The following is a 19,037-nucleotide window of genomic DNA, read 5'->3' as shown; positions in this document are numbered from 1 at the left end:
TGAACATTAGCTTTCCAGGAAATCTTGAAAATTTCTCTGTAATTCTTAACCAGAAGGAATGAGTTACAGCTGGAAGAAGTGCACATGAACTGCCTGCAGATGCAGTTTACCATAGTGAACATTAATTCTTTTCTACTCTCTAGGATAATGAATTTTTGTTTTTAATGTGCAATACCGCTACTGAACTTTCTTTTTGCTTGAAAGCTGACTAAGAAGCAGTGACATGCTAAAAATGGGTCATATCGATCTGTTGTTTTAATTTTTCAAATACATCTCTCTTGGTCGGAGAAGCTCACCACTTCTTTGCTGCCACCAGAAGAAAATTACTTTTTAACCCATTTTCATTTCAGAAAATAACATATTTATTTTTGAATAAATAATGGGAGACAAAGGACTTAAAAGAAGGAGAAGATACTTAAGAAGAAACCCTGAGGGCTTAACAGTTTATAGAGATGACATCAGATGAGTTCATACCTATTTTTCTGCCACATGCAAAAAGCGGGACTATAGTTCATTACCTGCAAAAAGTAAAATCAGACATGAACCACATGCAGATTTCTGGAAGAAGAAACCCTGTCGAGATATTGTAAATACAACTTCAATATACAAAGCCTTCCTTTTCTGTTAGCTTTAAAGTTAAAAGAATATTGGACTCATGAAGCAATACTCACCTTGAGGACGTTATTTAACTGAATTAGGCAGTGTCAGCCCTAGTATTCCTCAATTCTACACAGATGCAGGTCACTGACTCAAACCAACAAATCATAAACTTTTTCAACATCTGAAATGACTATCCCTCTCTGTTTTAACTCATTTAATAAGAAAAGACAGCACTAGAAAGTCTTTCCCATTCTCACTAGGACTTGCTGAAAACTGAAGAAAATTTCAATATCTTGATGCTTCCCCAAAGCTGAAAAGTCAAAACATCAAAGAAAAAGAACTTTAGCAATATGGAAGCAATTCCACCTGAACACTTTATTTACATATAGTTGAGTCATTTTATTGTAACTTAAATATTATCATAGATAAGTACATTTATTCAGGCATAAATTATAAACAGTGTTTCAGTATGAAAGTTGAAATGGAGTTCTTTCATCTTACTGAAAGAAAGAGGTGCAATATTTTTTCAATGAAAATTTCCACCGAATACAGAAATGTTTTGATAGAGTATTTTTTCCAGACCTTTTTCTACAATCTCTGCTTACCTATAACCGTACAGATTTATCTCCACTGCTGGGGATAACAGCACTGCTAAGCACAGCCTGGTGTTCAGGCATGTTTCCAGTGCAATGGATATGCTTGTGACAGTAAGTCAATCCAGCTGGTTTTGGACAAGAGAGGGGTTTCTGCTCATACTCCAATGTAAAACTTAGACTGTTAAAAGTAAGTCTCAATAGTTCTGTCCTTTTAAAAGTTTAACGTTTTTGCTGTACTACATAGATATCTGAATCCACATTTTGCTTTACACTACACCATTTTTATGCATCTTGAGTAACTTGTGTTAATTTCAAATTCAAAAACTTGCTTTAACCCTGCATAAATTTCACCTTAATAGACAGCACTATTTTTAAAAGATAATGTCAGATTTTTCCTAGTACTTCCTTCCTTGAAGACAAGTTCATGTGTTACAAGGTTTTTGAAACCACAGATAGCGCAAAAACATTCCTAATTTGATCAACACCAAAACTGTCACTTAGGATCAAATACCATGTGTTTATAAGCAAAATCAGAGATGTTACCTTTTCTAACCTCCAGCTTATATTCATATGTTGACTTGTGCCACTTGGTAGTTCTTTCATTTCCTACATTATTCCCAGGACTGAGAAAAGCAAGCAACATGCAAATTCAAACCAGACCAACAAAAAGTTCAAACCAAGCAAATCACTCGGTGTTAAGATTATGCCCTCAAGCAATCCTGTGCAACTTTATGAGCTGCAAAGTATACATAACCAATATATGGCTTTCACAGAGCTATCTGATTTATTACGATGCATAGACTCTCAAAATCCTGAAGACCTACTTCAAAGGCCTTTCTCCACATTTCTTCCTCTGTCCATCATCCGAAATAGTAATAACCATGGTACCATTTTACATTAACTCAACAGAACTGCCTGTCCATTACCAAAAAAAAAAAGCACTATTATAAGAAGACAGAAAAAGGAGAGACTGAAAGACTCTGAGTCTTCAGACTGAAAGAAGATGCAATGGTATTCTAGATTTATGCTTTCAGGATTTCATACAAACAAAGTTTGTTCAATTTACATATTAAATTTTTTTTTATTATTAATTATCATGGGTTTATAAAATTCAGTGGAGATCCATAATTTAAGGTCCCCTGTTTTGTAGCTTCCTTACCGGCACTCATTCACCAAATGTCTGTAAGGATGACTTAAAGAACAATCCTGCTGACAGACAAGACACAGCCACCTAAATTTTGTAACTGCAGCACTGGAATCAGTAGAAGCACACAGATAAAAAAGTTCAGACACTTTAAATCACAAAAGTAGAAACACAAAAGTGAAAAATAGTCTGCCGTTTCTGAAGTCCTATTTTAAATCACTCATTTTTACCTTCCAGATGTGGCACTTCAAAGATAAAGATCACCATGTACCTTCCTCCTAAGTGAAGTATCCAGATATCTGGATATCTTGGTATCCAGAGGCCAAGAGGATTGAGATCAAGGTGGTTATCTCCCTAAGCTCTACCACATATAATAAAAAACAACACTACTACTAATTCTGCTTTAATTTCATCTACCTTTTAGAATATAACCTATACAGATTCTTACCACAAGAATCATACAAACTCAAGTTTAAGGAACCACTGCACAATTCTACTGAGGCACAGCTAATTCTCTCCCATTCCACAGGAAGTCTTAAAACACTGACTGTATACGATAAAGCCGTATCACCTAAAATTTGTTTACAAGGGAACGTCATTTTATATTTTTAAAAGTGAAATTCTCATAACTGCAGAGAGAAGTTAGAAAATATAAATCCTAAAATTTTAAAATCTAACAAAAAGAAAGCAAATTAATCCCTCTGCAACCTGATGATTTGGGAGACTCAATCCTCATGATTTTGGAGGCACAGTCACTCTTAATGCTATGAATCTTATGGTTGTTTAGAGAAATTTAAAGTTAAAAGTAGCAGCTAAAAGTGTAAAATATTTGCAGATGGTATGAAGAGTGAAGTTAGAGTAGACATTTAGGGCCAACAAATTATACAAGAGCATCCAAAACCAACAAAATTATGTGGTTAAATAGTATGCTTTTACTTCTAATAATCTGCTGTAACTTTCACAAAGAACACTACCAACAGAGTCCTCCCCTTCTGCTCTTTGCAACATATCTTGAAAAATAAAGATAGTTTGCAGATAATACCAAAATATTTAGAAGTCAGACTTCAAGCCAACTGCCAACTTCTGAATACAGAAGTATCTCATTATATCAAGTATACTGGGTGATGAAATGACATACAAATTTAACATAAATATAGGCAAAAAAATGCACATGGGGAAAAAAAAATCAAAAGCAATAACATACACACAACAAGACACTACCACTCAGGAAAGACATCTTGTAGACATTATGGGCAATTTTACGAAAAATTCAGCAAAATACTCAGCAGCTGATGAGTCCAAGAGAAGTAGAACATTTCCTCCTAGATAAGCTCAGGAAGTGCGGGTTAGATGAGTGGACAGTGAGGTGGATTGAGAAGTGCCTGAAAGGCAGAGCTCAGAGGGTCGTCATCAGTGGCATGGAGTCTAGTTGGAGGTCTGTGGCTAGTACAGTCCCCCAGGGCTCAGTACTGGGTCCCATCCTGTTCAACCTTGTCACCAATGACCTGGACGAGGGGACGGAGTGCCTCCTCAGCAAGTCTGCGGATGATACCAAGCTGGGAGGAGTGGCTGACACACCAGAGGGCTGGGCTGCCATTGAGAGAGACCTGGAGAGGCTGGAGAGTTGGGCAGAGAGGAACCTCCTGAGGTCCAACAAGGGCAAGTGCAGACTCATGCATCTAGGGAAAAATAACCCTAGGCACCAGAACGAGCTGGGGGCTGACCTGCTGGAGAGCAGCTCTGCAGAGAAAGACCTGGGAGTGCTGCTGGATGACAAGTTGACCATGAGCCAGCAATGTGCCCTTGTGGCCAAGAAGGCCAATGGTCTCCTGGGGTGCATTGGGAAGAGTGTTGCCAGCAGGTCAAGGGAGGTGATCCTGCCCCTCTACTCAGCCCTCGTGAGGCCTCATCTYGAGTMCTGYRTCCMKYTCTGGGCTCCCCAGGACAAGAGASACATGGAGCTACTGGAGAGAGTCCAGCAAAGGGCTACAAAGATGATCAGAGGGCTGGAGCATCTGCCCTGTGAGGAAAGGCTGTGAGAGCTGGGTGTGTTCAGCTTGGGGAAGAGAAGACTGAGGGGGATCTTATCAATGTGTACAAGTACCTGAAGGGAGGCTGTCAAGGGGACAGGGACAAACTCTTTTCAGTTGCTCCGTGTGACAGGACAAGAGGCAATGGGCAGAAATTGAAGCACAGGAAGTTGCGCCTGAGCGTGAGGGGGATTTTCTTCCCTGTGAGAGTGACGGAGCACTGGCACGGGTTGCCCAGAGAGGTTGTGGAGTCTCCTCCTCTGGAGATCTTCAAGGCCCGCCTGGATGCAGCCCTGTCTAACATGCTGTAGGTGACCCTTCTTGAGCAGGGGTGTTGGACTAGATGATCTCCAGAGGTCCCTTCCAACCTTACCGATCCTATGATTCTATGAAATATTGGCAGAAAACAGAACAAAATAGAAAAAGAATTACAGTAGTGCATAAATTCATGAAGCACATAAATCTTGCGTAATAAATGAAGTTCTGATCTGCCTCATCTCAAAGAAGATTACAGGAGAACTAGAAATGAGAGAGAGCAGCCGCACGATCACTCCTATGAAAAGGATGCCATTCACACAGAGACAACAAGGCTTTTGACAGCAGAAAGAATATGACATTCACATGGAACGATGAAGATTACTGAATGTGACTAAGAAGTAGGGGGCAACCAGTGAATTACCACTCAGGAAAACATACAGAAGGCAGTCATTTTTGCTCAGGGCAAACAACAAAGGCGTGAAATTTAGGTGATGGTGAGATGACTTTGGATAGGTGATGCGCTGTAGGTCAGAAATATGACTTGGTTTAAAATGTCAAAAAAATCAGAATATTTAACAGTCATCAAAATCACTACATAAATTCAGATGGAAACTCCTTATTAGAAAGTCTCCACCTCCTAATGACTAGAAGTCAGAATCATTTGCCAATCAAATGATATATTCTGTCCTCAACTGACCTCTTTTCCTTCTCAACTTTAAGACTGCAATTCCTTACATGTAGCCTAGTTCTGCAACTACAGCTGGCTACAGATCCATAGGGACATACTGGTCCTCAAATCAGATTTCAGAGATGGGAAATTTGTACTACCTATCTTCAGACATCTGAAGGCATCACTAGTGACTGAAAAACACAGTCTCTTTACTCTTCTTCAATGCCAAGGGAAACACAGGCCCCTCAAAAGAACGGTTCCCACCTTAAACGCGCAGTTCTATCTTCTGGAGATGCCAAAAAGCTACAGACCTTGATGAAATTACTGCACATAGAAATCCCTACAAGAGTGGTGAAGTGATAAAGTGGTTTTGCACCTCAGGGATGAGTTAGCCACCTGCGGAAGCAAAAATGCTCAGAAACGCGCATTTGTTCTCAGACCATCTTCCCTTACGCTTTAGGTTTTGTGTTCTGCTCCTCAAGAGACCAGAGAAAGAAGGAAGGACAAGAAGAGAACAGGAAAACTGAGAGGAGGAGGATGTGATACCTTATGCTGTACCAAAGAGTCCAACCATTTCCAGCTCCATGCATGAGGTCCAGGTTCATGTGCTGTTTAATTCCACATACTGCTCTCAAGCTAAATCTCAATCATAGAATCTGTAAAGTTGGAAGGGACCTCTGGAAATCATCTAGTCCAACACCCCTGCTCAAGAAGGGTCACCTACAGCATGTTAGACAGGGCTGCATCCAGGCGGGCCTTGAAGATCTCCAGAGGAGGAGACTCCACAACCTCTCCGGGCAACCTGTGCCAGTGCTCCGTCACTCTCACAGGGAAGAAAATCCCCCTCACGCTCAGGCGCAACTTCCTGTGCTTCAATTTCTGCCCATTGCCTCTTGTCCTGTCACACGGAGCAACTGAAAAGAGTTTGTCCCTGTCCCCTTGACAGCCTCCCTTCAGGTACTTGTACACATTGATAAGATCCCCCCTCAGTCTTCTCTTCCCCAGGCTGAACACACCCAGCTCTCACAGCCTTTCCTCACAGGGCAGATGCTCCAGCCCTCTGATCATCTTTGTAGCCCTTTGCTGGACTCTCTCCAGTAGCTCCATGTSTCTCTTGTCCTGGGGAGCCCAGAGATGGATGCAGTACTCAAGATGAGGCCTCACGAGGGCTGAGTAGAGGGGCAGGATCACCTCCCTTGACCTGCTGGCAACACTCTTCCCAATGCATCCCAGGAGACCATTGGCCTTCTTGGCCACAAGGGCACATTGCTGGCTCATGGTCAACTTGTCATCCAGCAGCACTCCCAGGTCTTTCTCTGCAGAGCTGCTCTCCAGAAGGTCAGCCCCCACTCAAGCTCAATCCTTTAAAATAGAAGTTGTGGCTTCTCACCACTTAAGGTTTTTTATTATTATTATTATTATTTATTTTATTTATTTATCTATTTACACTGAGGATTAAGCTGCCCACTTGTCTCCTGCTGGCGTTGCCACTTCAAAGAGCTGCTACTGTGGACTGCAACACCTTTGAAAGTGGCCCCACTGCACAGTCAAAGTAGTGAGCATTAAATAAGAAAGAAAAAAAAAAAGGCTTTCTAAACAGTTCAATACAGTTACTTTCAAAGGCTTTCATGCCTTGCACACCATGGCAAAGAAAAAGTTCAGGTTTTGGGGTCTCCCTCCAACCCCCAAATCATAGCAGTAAAAAAAAAAAAAAAAAAGGAAAGAAAGAAAATTCAGGCTGAAAGTACGTCCCAGGACTGGTGGAGGGCACTAAAATGCACAAAAGAACTGGAAAAACATGTATAAAGTGAGAAGTTTTTAAATGTACATGCTACTGCTCCCAGACAGCAGCGCATGGCTCTGCTCGCGCACGTTTAGCATGCCAATAAGGACTGCAGCGCTGCTATCTGTAGCACAAGCAGTCCACACACACGCGAGCCCGCGTGCAGAAACCTCTCACTAGATAAAGGTCTGCTAAAATCCACAGGAATCATCAAGCTCTTGCTCACCTTGCAGCTCCATGCCTCGCTCCCAGGACTGCAAAGGGTATTTCTGCCTTTCCGTTTGCCCCAGCGGGCGGCCAAGCACAGCCCAGCTTCCCGTGTTCRGGGCGCCCCGAACCTTGCCACCGCGGCTGCAGGTCAGGCTGCCTGAGCATGACGGGGCCAGGAAAACGAGCGTTGCTTCCCTCACAGCAGTAAGAGGCAATGCATAGGAATACAGTGCTATCAGCCAGCATATCTGGCAGGGAAATCTCATAATTATCATGGCAATCTTTTAAACAAATAAAATGCAAAGCAGTGCTGAAGTCCTGAATCATTAACTGGGTGCACACCTACACTCCAGCTGCAACTGGCGGGAGGAAAGGGCCCGTCAGGAGACCAGGGACACAGTCAAGAGACTGGTTTGTTTACAAACCACGACTGTTGCGGGGTTGAAGTATTTATACAGCTGTTGATAACAGCACAGTAAGCTATGAAAAGGAGGGAGGAAAAATACACAAAATTGGACTAAAGGTAGGCTTTGATACTCTACAGGGCTGTTACTTCCCCTGCCTCAGTGTCAAGGAGTCTCTTAGAGAAAGCTTCCTGCTGAAAGCTTTAAAGTAGAAAACAAATACATCATTGAAAATCATATTCTGAGCTCTTGACAATAAATGGAAATCTTGCCACTTCACAGTTTAACGGTAGTTTCAGCCTTTAAGTTCAGAATAYTGTCTATAATGTATATATAAACCACAAAAACAACAGACTCAGAAACTGAGGTGAAAAAAGGATTTTGAGCCATTTGGTGTATGCAAAGCTTTAAAGTAGAAAATGTAAGAAAAAACAATCCTCAGAAATCCAAGAAAGAAATATTAGGCCTGGATAGCAGACAATGCTAGAGGAAAAGAAACGATATTTACTGGATTTATTAAAAAAAAAGGAGAGGAGGGAAGAGGAGAGGAGAGGAGGAAAAGGAGACAGAAAAGGCATTCCTGCTGAACCTTAGCTCCCTGCTGTAAAACTACAAAATAGGGAAATTATTTCTGTTTTTCCCCTGATCTGAATTCTCTAACTCTACCTATTGTTAGAAGTACTACACTCTCTCGCAGAACAAAATATTTTTACCCACATATGAACCTTCGTACCAATCATGTCTCCAGCAGTTCAATAGTGTGTGATAACCAGACCCTCTGGCACTGGTGTTGATCAACCACTCAGACATTTCTAAGTTATTGATCGAAAAAAGAAAAAATTAACAGATTCTGACATGAACCATCTGTTCTTACTTCTTCATCTGCTTTTTATGCAAGAACTGTACTGCTAAAACGCTCCTACTGTCTTATCAGGTAGTTTTTTTGTATTTCAAAAACCACAAAGACGACGACTGCACGTGCATATGCATATTTGYACATAAAAAACAGGAGCAAGTGACTGTGTGTGTATGTCTCAATTTCTCCCTTTTAGTTACCAGAACTAGAGCTGAGCTCTTCTAACTGGCAGAGTCGGTGGCTATCTCAAGCGCACTAGATCCGATGCCAGACTTGCAGCTCCAGGAGTCCTGTGAGTCTCCTGGAAGAGCAGCATGATGAATTCTGCACAATGCTGGCAATTCTCAACAGCTTTAATAAAAACCACTAGCACAAAAAGCACTCTACGTAATTACTGTTCCTTTGTATTAGTTATAAAGATTTTTCATTTAATCTCTTGTTGGAAATAGTCTTCCATTTTCACAGCCCCAAAATTTTCCTTTCCAGTATGCCCRGAACACTGAGCTGATAATACAGAACTTGACATCACCAATGTTGTCAAAGAGAGCGCTTGATGTTGTAACAAGTCTTCTTTAAAAAGAGATATATACACACACACCAGAAGATTAAAAAGTTGGCAGATTCTGGAAAGAAGATACATAATCTTTTCCTTCCCAACTACCCTCTATCCCAAACAGAGCTGAAAAGTTTGTTTTTAAAAGACTTTGGACTCCATTTATCAATAAGCAACAACTGTCACTGCATTTGCTAGTAACATATAAGAAAATTAGTTTAATTACTCTAGCAGTTAATACTACTATTACTTAAACTTGATTTCAGCATTGACASCCTCTTAAAATGAGTTTTGCTTTCCTCCTCTTAAAATGAGTTTTATTTTCCTCAGGCTATAATTTCTGCCTATTTGCAGGCAAGTTGCATTGTACTGGTTCACACCAGTTAACCATAATRTATTGTGTTAAACCCAACATATCAAATGAGTCTCACAGTCAAAGGCTAAAAAAATGTTTTTAAAAAGAAAATGCATACAGACAAATTCTAAAGCAAGTGATTATATTCTCTTTTGCTACAATTGTAACAACTGTGTGTTTTTAGTCACAAGGGAACAAAAATCACTGGGCTTACAAAGAAAAAAAGTGTTTCTTCCCCAAAAAAGAGAAAGAAAAGTGTGTAAGGCCAGGGATATCTAATAACATTAGAAAATAAGAAATCACTAATAGCTAATATTCGAAGTTTAAACTCAGCAATATGTCTAACCAATAATTCAAGAAATTAAAACCATATGTGCTCTTATGAATGAGGAACTCCATTTGAACACTACAATTCTTTTTTTCTTTTCTCTCAATACTATTAAAAAGCAGCACTCTGCAGTGCTCTTTTTTTTTACAAATAAATATAGTATAGATTATTCCTGACATGCTTGTGAACAAAACAACATTCGTTTACAAAACAGGTGAGTTATCAGACATGAGTAYCTGAAATCACATTATAACATTAACAGCTGTTTTCCTGGCCTCCTCAAAATATTTGTAGTTATGTTTTTTTCAACMTGTCTATAAAATGCCTATTTATAACTGAAAAACTTGATTTGATTTTATGAAATATCCCATAAGCACAATACTATCCTTCAGGACAAGTAAATTATTAGTAAATTCTAATTTAGGAAAATGAAGAAACTAATTACATACATAATAATTATTGCTTGTAAACAGAYAGACTGCACACAGTAAGGTATTACTGCACAAATAGCTCTGATTAAATCCACAGAACAATTAAGGGGAAAAGATACCACTCTGAATAAAAAAGCTACCAGAATTTGGCTAGAAATAGTTTTACTACCAATTATTTATATAGCAAATGCAAACATTGTGTATTTAATACAGTCTCTATCCTCCAAGGCCAAAAGCCCACCAAACTATCCATATAAAGTATACCTTGAACAGGAAAGACTTTTTTAATCTCTTTGTCTGCTTGATTGCGTATTCTGTCTGGCCTTCTGATAAAACTATCTCACTGAGTAATGAATACAARTTTTCTCTGTCAGTTGGGCACAGGGATGGTAATTCTGTACAATGCTATCTCAGTGATATGAAAAACAGCCTCTTAAAATAAAAATTATCTGAAAGAGTCTGTAAACATAAGACTGAAAAGTTTTGTCTCTAAACTATGCATGAAAATAGTTTTATTTGTGAAAATTAAAACATTAGCTCACATTTTATAGCTTGAAAAAGATATTTCTCATGATCAGTCTTTGCTTCACATGCTTAACACATACTATGCACACAAACACTAGCTTTAAACACAGTCAGTGAACAGGTTAAACATGCACTGCACATTCATATCCCATGGCATTTAAAAAAAGGATTTTTGATAACAATGTTCTATAACCTGATACAGCATATAGATAATAAAGTGATTCTGATACAAGATTTGAAATTCCCAGAAAACTCATACTGTTGATTTTTCTTAGAAGAGCTCAGCATTTAAACACAACTGGTTCATAAACTGAAGATGTGTTGACATCCTCACTCCAGGTCTTTACCAACTGGGAGCTTGAATCAAGCTTGTCTGAACAGGGAGCAGGCTCCAAGGAGTTAAGAAATGGCAACASAAGTTTTGAGCTTTGTCCTGTACCTCTCCTTGAAGGGAAAGGGGTAAAAAGGCTGGTCTGGAAGGATCTATTTAATGCAATGTTCTCAAACTAGTTTAGATTGTTGCTAGGAAAAAAAAAATTCCTCAAAAATACCCTATTGAAAGCTTTTCTAGGTGATAAAAATGTCCTTTTATCTAGTTTCTTCTTTAAGACACTGATCTTTAGTCCTCCTCAGCTCATACACTTAATTTTTCCATTCACATTCTATACAAATATTTATATGCAGTATTTATGGGCATTACAGGAAAAATAAGACAACACTTTCTTGCTGTTCCACCAACGGTCTGCTAGTCTTAAAAAGGGGAAAAAAAAAAAAAAAAAAAAAAGCTATGTAATATGCTGTTTGTATACACATTATGCTCTTATAATACAGCTGAAGCCAGGTAGCTAATTGGGTGGGATCCTGAAAGGTACTGAGCACCAACAACGCATATGGCAGTCAAGGAAAGTTGGCTTTCCTTAATCTTTAGGATCTCATATGATGAGGCAATGTTCTCAGACCCTCCCAGCAATAATCATAGAATTGGTAAGGTCTGGTGCAGTTTGTCTCTAATAATACATAGTAATGCCCCCCCCCCCAAAAAAAAGACAAAAAAAGAAAAAAAAAAGAACCTCCTAATTCTTTTCAAAATTTACAAACTTCGCTCTAAATATGCTTTTCCTTCTCTCCAAAGCATTCAACATAAATCTGCACCACAGCTTGCTGAAGCTCCTCCTTATCAAGAAAGTTAATGTGCCTCAGCATAGTGAAATCATTGCTTTAAAGGCCAGTCTGCTCATTAAATTATTCTGCTAGCTGTGTGTTCCCTCATTAAAAATGTATGAAGATCAGATAATTGCAGYACGTATTATTAACCTTGTTTTCCTTGTTTTCATATAAAGGTTCTATTTTGCTCCCAAGACAAAGACCTGGAAATGGCAAAGGAAATGTTCAACTGAACTACAATGTCAAAAACTCTATCAGCTTGCCTTCAAGAACACAAGTAACCACTGTGTATTCAGAAATACCGATACTTTTACAAGGGAATAAAATACTGTAATCTTATTGTACAGCTCCTTTGTATCTAAGATAGCCTATCTTGGTTTAGTTAAAGCCTCTGATATGGAGTTATTTAGATCAGCCATTCTACTTCAGGCAAATCTTCAAACATATCTGTTATAAACTTCACAGATTTCCAGGTTGACTCATTCTCTGTATTAAAGCTAGGAAGCACTACCAGATGACAACCTAGCTAAAAATCCAATTAGGGTACAGTACTTCTGAAACATACTGACCTATTTCTTTTTTTACTTGTGTTATTTTTAATATACATATGCTCATGTTCTATTTYTGAAGAGAGCTATATATACATTTGTAAATTAATTCCTTTAGCAAACAAGGTAGCATAAAATTCACATATTACACCCAAACAGTACACATTCGCTGGAGAAATCTTGCTTCCCCGACTCCCCCAAGCAACGCATATGGTATGCAGCACACTGCAGCAAACTCTTTAAACATTCAATAAAAGACAGCAATCCTCCTACCTGGTTTAGCTCTGTCTATTCAGCACATTTCCAGCAAGAAACAAAACATCCGATATACACAAATAACGGTCTCGCTCCCGTTGCACCATGATGAATAATCTTCGCGTGGAACAATCAACAGCGCTGCTTTGCTGCGCYCAGGAAACCCTGTGCCTTACCGGGGGATTTTTCCCTCAGATGATGAGGCAAAGACACAGCCTAAACTCTGTTGCTGAAAGACTGCAGCCCTCCCTTCCAACAAATCCCTCCCAGCATATGGCAGCCAATCGCACCCAAGTTCGTCAGCCCTACTGCTCTTAAACTGATTGTAGCAGGATGACTGACACGGCAACACAGCACTTGTAATGTGTAAAAACAATGCACCCATACTGATGAACCAGGAATCTCCCTCGCGCGGCAAAGGAGTTTCGCTGGCGGGGTAAGGTGACACCTTCGGGAAAGAACATACGCAGCAAAAGCAAACAACTCCCTTCCCCTCCGTTATAAACGCAGCCAACCCATTCCTTGCGCAACCCTTTTAAAAGCTTTTGTTAATCATAAATGCATAGGCAAACAACATTTTTTAAATGCTAGAACTGCAATGGTAGTACTCCTTTCACGTGTAAGAGTTAGCCCCGCAGCGCTAGAGCAGTATAAACCACCTAATCTCCCCTTTATTTTTAAAAGGCAGCCAAATTCAGACAAATGTGTTTCCTTTTTCATAYTGCATATCCTGGCTGCATTTAGCAGTAATACATACAAAATATCTTTCAGAAAATTTGAAACCAATTACYACGGACAACGGATAGGATGCTTCTCGATGAAAACATAATCACTATGATAAACGTTTTAATATCCTTGGGCAGACAAATAGTATCAGCAGCATCCAAACTATGGGATGTGTGATCAGCTTACAACTCATGTCCATTTGCATCAAGATTCAGGCATAAGGACTATGATACCAGGTTCCATTTGCAGGTCCAGCTGTTGGCAGCTTGATGTACTTTGTATACGTTGCCTGGTGGTGACCAGTTTTATCACAAATTCTGCTTAAGTTTCAGGACAAGAAATCAAAGCAGCAAAGGACTATTAAGCAAGAGCTGCAGAAATTAAAGATAGAGAAAGCAACACAAYCTGAAAGGCAATGAAAAAGAACGGCGATTGCAGTACTACTTTGGAAAACATTGTATTAAATGGATGGTATTGTACAAAAACACATAAAACRTATATAAAATGCTATTAGAAGTTTAGAAATATGAATAGACAAGAAAAACAAAGCTCTCATTCAACAGCAGTCCTATCTCATGGCCCTCTTTTTTCCGATTGACCATTTTGCATATTGTAAATAACAACAAAAAAATATTCTATACCACAAAAGAAAACTCTCCTTTGGGCTTCAGTCCCCTCACAGGCCGCAGCAGGCAGCTCCACAGCCCCAGCCCCAGCCCCATGCACGCCAGCTCCCTGTGCCCAGACTGCCTCCCCCCTCCTCCACCACCTCGCGCCACGAGCTGCTTGCTCTGGCTGAGGAGACTCCTACCACGCAGCTTCCTCTTTGCTGAATCACCCCCTCCAATCTCACTCTATTCRTGCACTATTTTTTTAAAAAAACTAATTCTGCCAGATCTTGGGAGACCCCAGAGACAGTCCACACTCTTGGCAGGCTTGATGACTCCAGCAATTAAGGGCGCCTGGTGCTTCTTACTGGTATTTTTACATTCTTTCAACTCCGCCAAACTTGAACTGCCTGTGTTAAAATTTTCCGCACTGGACATCTGCTACAGGATTTATTTGTTTTTCTGCCAGAAACAGTTTGCCCATTTCTGAGATAACCTAGACAAAAATCTGTTGCTCTGCCATTCTTCTCACTGATTTACTGAGGATATCTGCTTCCCCTGCCCTTGACAGGGCAGTCTTGAAACCTGACAAAGCGCTGATATCCCTGTTAAGGATATCCAATTTGCTACTCTTAAGCAAGACTCAATTGCTCAAATTTGGCAAAGCTATAAAACCTGCTAGAATCCAGTCAATAAACACCATCATATTTTTTTGAACTCCGCAATGTACATCTAAAAATTTTTCTGCAGTAAGTGTCTCCTAACTCCTCCAAATGTCAGTATTCAACTAAAGAGGCACCATCCAGACACTGCAACTGAGCATGTAATGGGCTCAAGTTGTAGGAGATTAGCAGGATTGCTACTCCCATCTGCCAAACCTCAGAGGCTGGTACTGCCGGTGGGGTGACAGTCTCTYCTGCCCAAGCACATACCTGAGGAACACTCTTGAGCGAGAACTGCCCTGGGAGCAGGAGAAAGGTAGCATGGACCAACACGAGGCATGAAGTTGGGCAGAAGAGGGAGAGACTAGGTGGAGCTGGCAGGCRTGGAGTGAGGAGCAGAGAGGCACAGTAAGAACAGGACAAAATGGAGAGGCATGTTCAGAGAGAAGTGTGCCTGCTAACACACTCCCTCTTTCATTCTCAAGGAAGTCCACAAGTTAAATCCCCTCTCCTCCCTCCACAACCATCAAACTTCTGGGAAACAGCTGCAAAGCATGGCATGCTTTGAAGTCGGCAACACTCAAACACTCTCACTGCTCCCAAATAAAGACAGACCAACTATCAGAAATCTGGATTGTAAGGGTACCTCTTCACTGCTAAGCAGAGGAGGGCCATGGGGCTAGCACAGTCACCAGCTGTACAGGKTTCTTAACGGCTGGTCTACTCCCTTGATCTGCTCTGAATCATTCCCACTAGTGCTCATGGTCAATATCCGAGCACAGTACTGGGCACATCTCTCCAAAGAACGAATCTGTACCAGATTCAGCTCCCTTCAGCCTATGCAGTCCTTTAAAATTCTTCCAGAAGGCCTTATACTCTTAAGCATGCTAGGACATGCAACATATCCTCAGTTTCAAGCTGCAAGAGCACCACACTAATGGGCTGTAATACAGCCCTTATGATTATTTCAGGCACCAAGTCAACTCCCTCCTCCCAAAACACACATTCAAAAAAATAATGATCCCTTATGGCCCAGGCAAACCACACAGGGTCCAATGATGTCCCAAAGCAAAACGGTACACAGCCTAGGCGCTGCCAGTTTGCTCTCAAAAGGGACTGGCCCTATGCAGTGCAGATGCAAGTCGACCGTGTTACATGGTTTCAGCGCCAGCCCTCAGTCTCTGGCCCTCTTCCCTGCAGCAGCAGCACACACTGTCAAGATCTTCCTGGTGAACCACATCCACATTCACCTGACAACAGATACTATGAATTTTTGGAGGAGATTAGTTTGTTTCTAAGATGGAAATTAGCAAGTTACCTCAAAAACATTAAGACTTAAGATGAGAAACACGTTCAACCTTGCCTGCACGACCCTGTTTCCGCATCCTTGCTTCATAATGCRTATGTTCAGTCCTTAACTCTGCAACCCACTGCCTCACTCCGCACACAAGACAGACTGTTATGGGAATGACTCAGGCCTGTGGTGAGTGACAGCTTTGTGGGCAGGACTCCTGCCTCCTTCCTCACAAAGCTGAAAGGTATAAAGCGAGGGAGCAAGGCAAGGGATCACAGGAGGARAAGAGCTACTCTCACAGTTAAGGAAGGAAAACAAGCACTGTTCTGAAAAACTGGAGCTTTTCCTGTCTCTGTCAAAAAGTTCCTATACAAGGGTAAGTCAAACTAAAAACACTTAGTTGGCAGCTTAGCAGTGTCTCCTCATTTTCCAGTTGATCACTGTAAAATATTTAGAGTTACATTTGCAAAGAGATTTTTACAGAATTAATTTGATTTTTCAGAGAAGAGCTTCAACTGAAGTAAAAAGCTCAAGCAGCCCAAAGAAGTTATTTGTAGACCTCTCAAATTTTGAACCCAAAACTAGTACCCACATACTCACCTTGATCCYGTTGAGCATTATAAAACTTCAGTTCCTCCCAAGTCAAAGAGTAAAACACCTCTCAGTTTACAACAGGGTGCTGAAAATAAATCACGTCACATTTGTGAACCCTTCAGCTATGCCCTTTAGAAAAGCTCATGAGAAAATAYATAATCTGTCTTGAAAATGATGTTTGAGCAGTATGCAGCAAACAAGGCATGAGTTCACTGGAAAAAAAAAATTAAATACCTGCTCTGTGCATTGCAYGAGGTGTTCTAAAGTACCTGATCCAAAGCTGAGATGTATCCACCTGATCACTCATTYTTCACATCAAAGGACATGATTTTAAAATTTTATAAATAGGCCTGAAAGTTATYATATATTTAATTGCAAAATGGCAAAGAGGAGCAGAAAAATTCAAATGTCAAGCATGACAAAGAATAACAAATAAAAGGTAAATTCTGAATACAGAAAATGCTACCTGCTCTGTTAGACATGCTTTAACAACTCAAAGTAAAAAYGCAAAAGGTGATTACTGCAAATGATTTTCTGAAGAGTGCAGATGTAACTTTTACRGAAAACTGCACTATTTAGGAACTAAAAAAAACCCTGGAATATGCAAAACCTGCATTTTTTTTTCCTTTACTCTTGAACAATAGCAATTAGGTCTAATCCTAGAAAAATCCAACTTCTCCATTTAAACAGAGTTATGTAAGACACAGAATATACAAAACATTGAGTGATTAAGACATTAAGCAATTTACATGATATTTAGTACAGCAGAAAGATGTTTTTAAGCCATGCATAGATGACTTGTGGCAATAGTGATATGTTCATAAATTCAGCAGTGGTGAGAACAATTTCAAAACTACTTTTTGTGCTAGTAATAAGACTCTTCCTCTAGTAACTTCCCATAGCTGCTACTACAAGCAAAACTCAACCTGGGTAGCTAGGGACTGAGTGGCAGTATATAGAAAATTACAGGCAGCTGATGAGAGCTTAAGTCTAGAGATCTAGACTTATTCACGCATAATACCACTGATGCCAGCCGTCGCCTTTGCAAGCTACCTCCCTATTCCTATCTAATGGAGCTGAACTGCTGGTACGAACTACTGTGAATTACAAAAAAAAAWKRAAMMAMMAMAAAAAAAAATTAGCATTACCCAATACTCAAATTAGTGATTGGAAGCAGGTTTACGGTTCTGAAAGGACACTGCTAGGTCTAATTTTGGTTTTAAAATACAYTTATTAGTAAAAACAGTATTTCACTTGTTTAAACATCCTAGCAACTAAACATTGTAAGGTTTCCCTAACGCAGAACAACTTGAAGTTGATTATAAAGAGACATGACAACAAGCTAGTCTATTTTCATCATCTATGCTCAGAGAAATATGAACTGAAAACACAAAAGCAAATATATATATATATATATATATATATATATGCAAGTTAGATGTTAGAATTCAATCTTACCAAACTTAAGGTGGCTTCTGGAGGCCTTCCAAATCCCCTCTCTCATTCTGATGGCTGCAGAGATAATTTAAGCCACATCTAAACTGTGAGATCCAAACACATGGGTTCAGGCACACACTCTGTCTGCATCCTGACTTAATGTAGAGATGACACCAATTCCCCATTAGGATGAAAACTGAGTACATATGCACTCTCCCTTCACAAACTAGTTTCAGCTGGGGCTGGCATGTTCTCAAAAGAGAGCTATAGTATGCTCCAGCAAGGTTTTATAGCTGAATATTTAAGTCACAACTCAGGTGCATTGGAGAGCTCAGCTGCCTCTGCATATAGCCTTATGCACTTAGCCTGAAATATATTTGACCAAATATAAACAACCACATCTCACTGAGTCACTCTACTCCCCCTCTCTCTTTATAGTCACTGAAGAAATAGGCATTCGTAGGCTGTGATTCATCTTATCCAAAAGTAGGTATCTGAATTCTAACAGATGTATCATATCCTATAAGTGCCTGGGTCTCTCTATTTAGATTACCTGAGCTCATTGCCCTTAGTTTCCTTCTATTAAGACTTTCATTAAACATACAAAAGATGAAATCTTACTAKAGTAAGAACCTTTATTAGGAAACTTAAATTTAGATACTTGTTACACATATGGGATAGCACTTTTGATTTTCAAATTCATTTAAAATAACTATAGACATTAACACATAGCTGAAGAACACCTGTGTTTTGACAAGGTGTAGTCAGAACTTYGATGTAAATCCTTAGCTTGCTGTAGGCATGTCCCAGCTCTGCTGCCATATAAGCTGCAGAAGTTTGTTCTATTATGTTGCATGTTCTTCTAGGTTGAAGATGTTTCATGTTTTTTTTTTTTCCCTGACTGAACATCAACYCTTACATTTGTTCATGCTTTCCTCCATTTCCTCTGAATAACTGAGTGAAACCAAATTAACCAAAAAAAAAGTGTTAGACTGGGATCGTCTTT

General features: G+C 39.9%; 1 protein-coding gene across 2 annotated transcripts in view; it reads right to left on the bottom strand.

Annotated features, from left to right (window-relative positions):
• The window catches only part of MBNL2 (muscleblind like splicing regulator 2), a 97,654-nt gene extending 84,725 nt beyond the window's left edge, over positions 1-12,929 (bottom strand). For both annotated transcript variants that reach the window (XM_085305967.1, XM_085305969.1), the window contains exon 1: positions 12,729-12,929. The gene's annotated coding sequence lies outside the window, so the exon portion shown is untranslated. The remainder of the gene's footprint in view (positions 1-12,728) is intronic.
• Positions 12,930-19,037: the final 6,108 nt, after the last annotated feature.

Source organism: Rhea americana, unplaced genomic scaffold, assembly GCF_003343005.1.
Source record: "Rhea americana isolate MKP2758 unplaced genomic scaffold, rheAme1 scaffold_23, whole genome shotgun sequence".
Taxonomy (NCBI): Eukaryota; Metazoa; Chordata; class Aves; order Rheiformes; family Rheidae; genus Rhea; species Rhea americana.
This window is presented reverse-complemented; position numbering and strand designations above follow the sequence as displayed.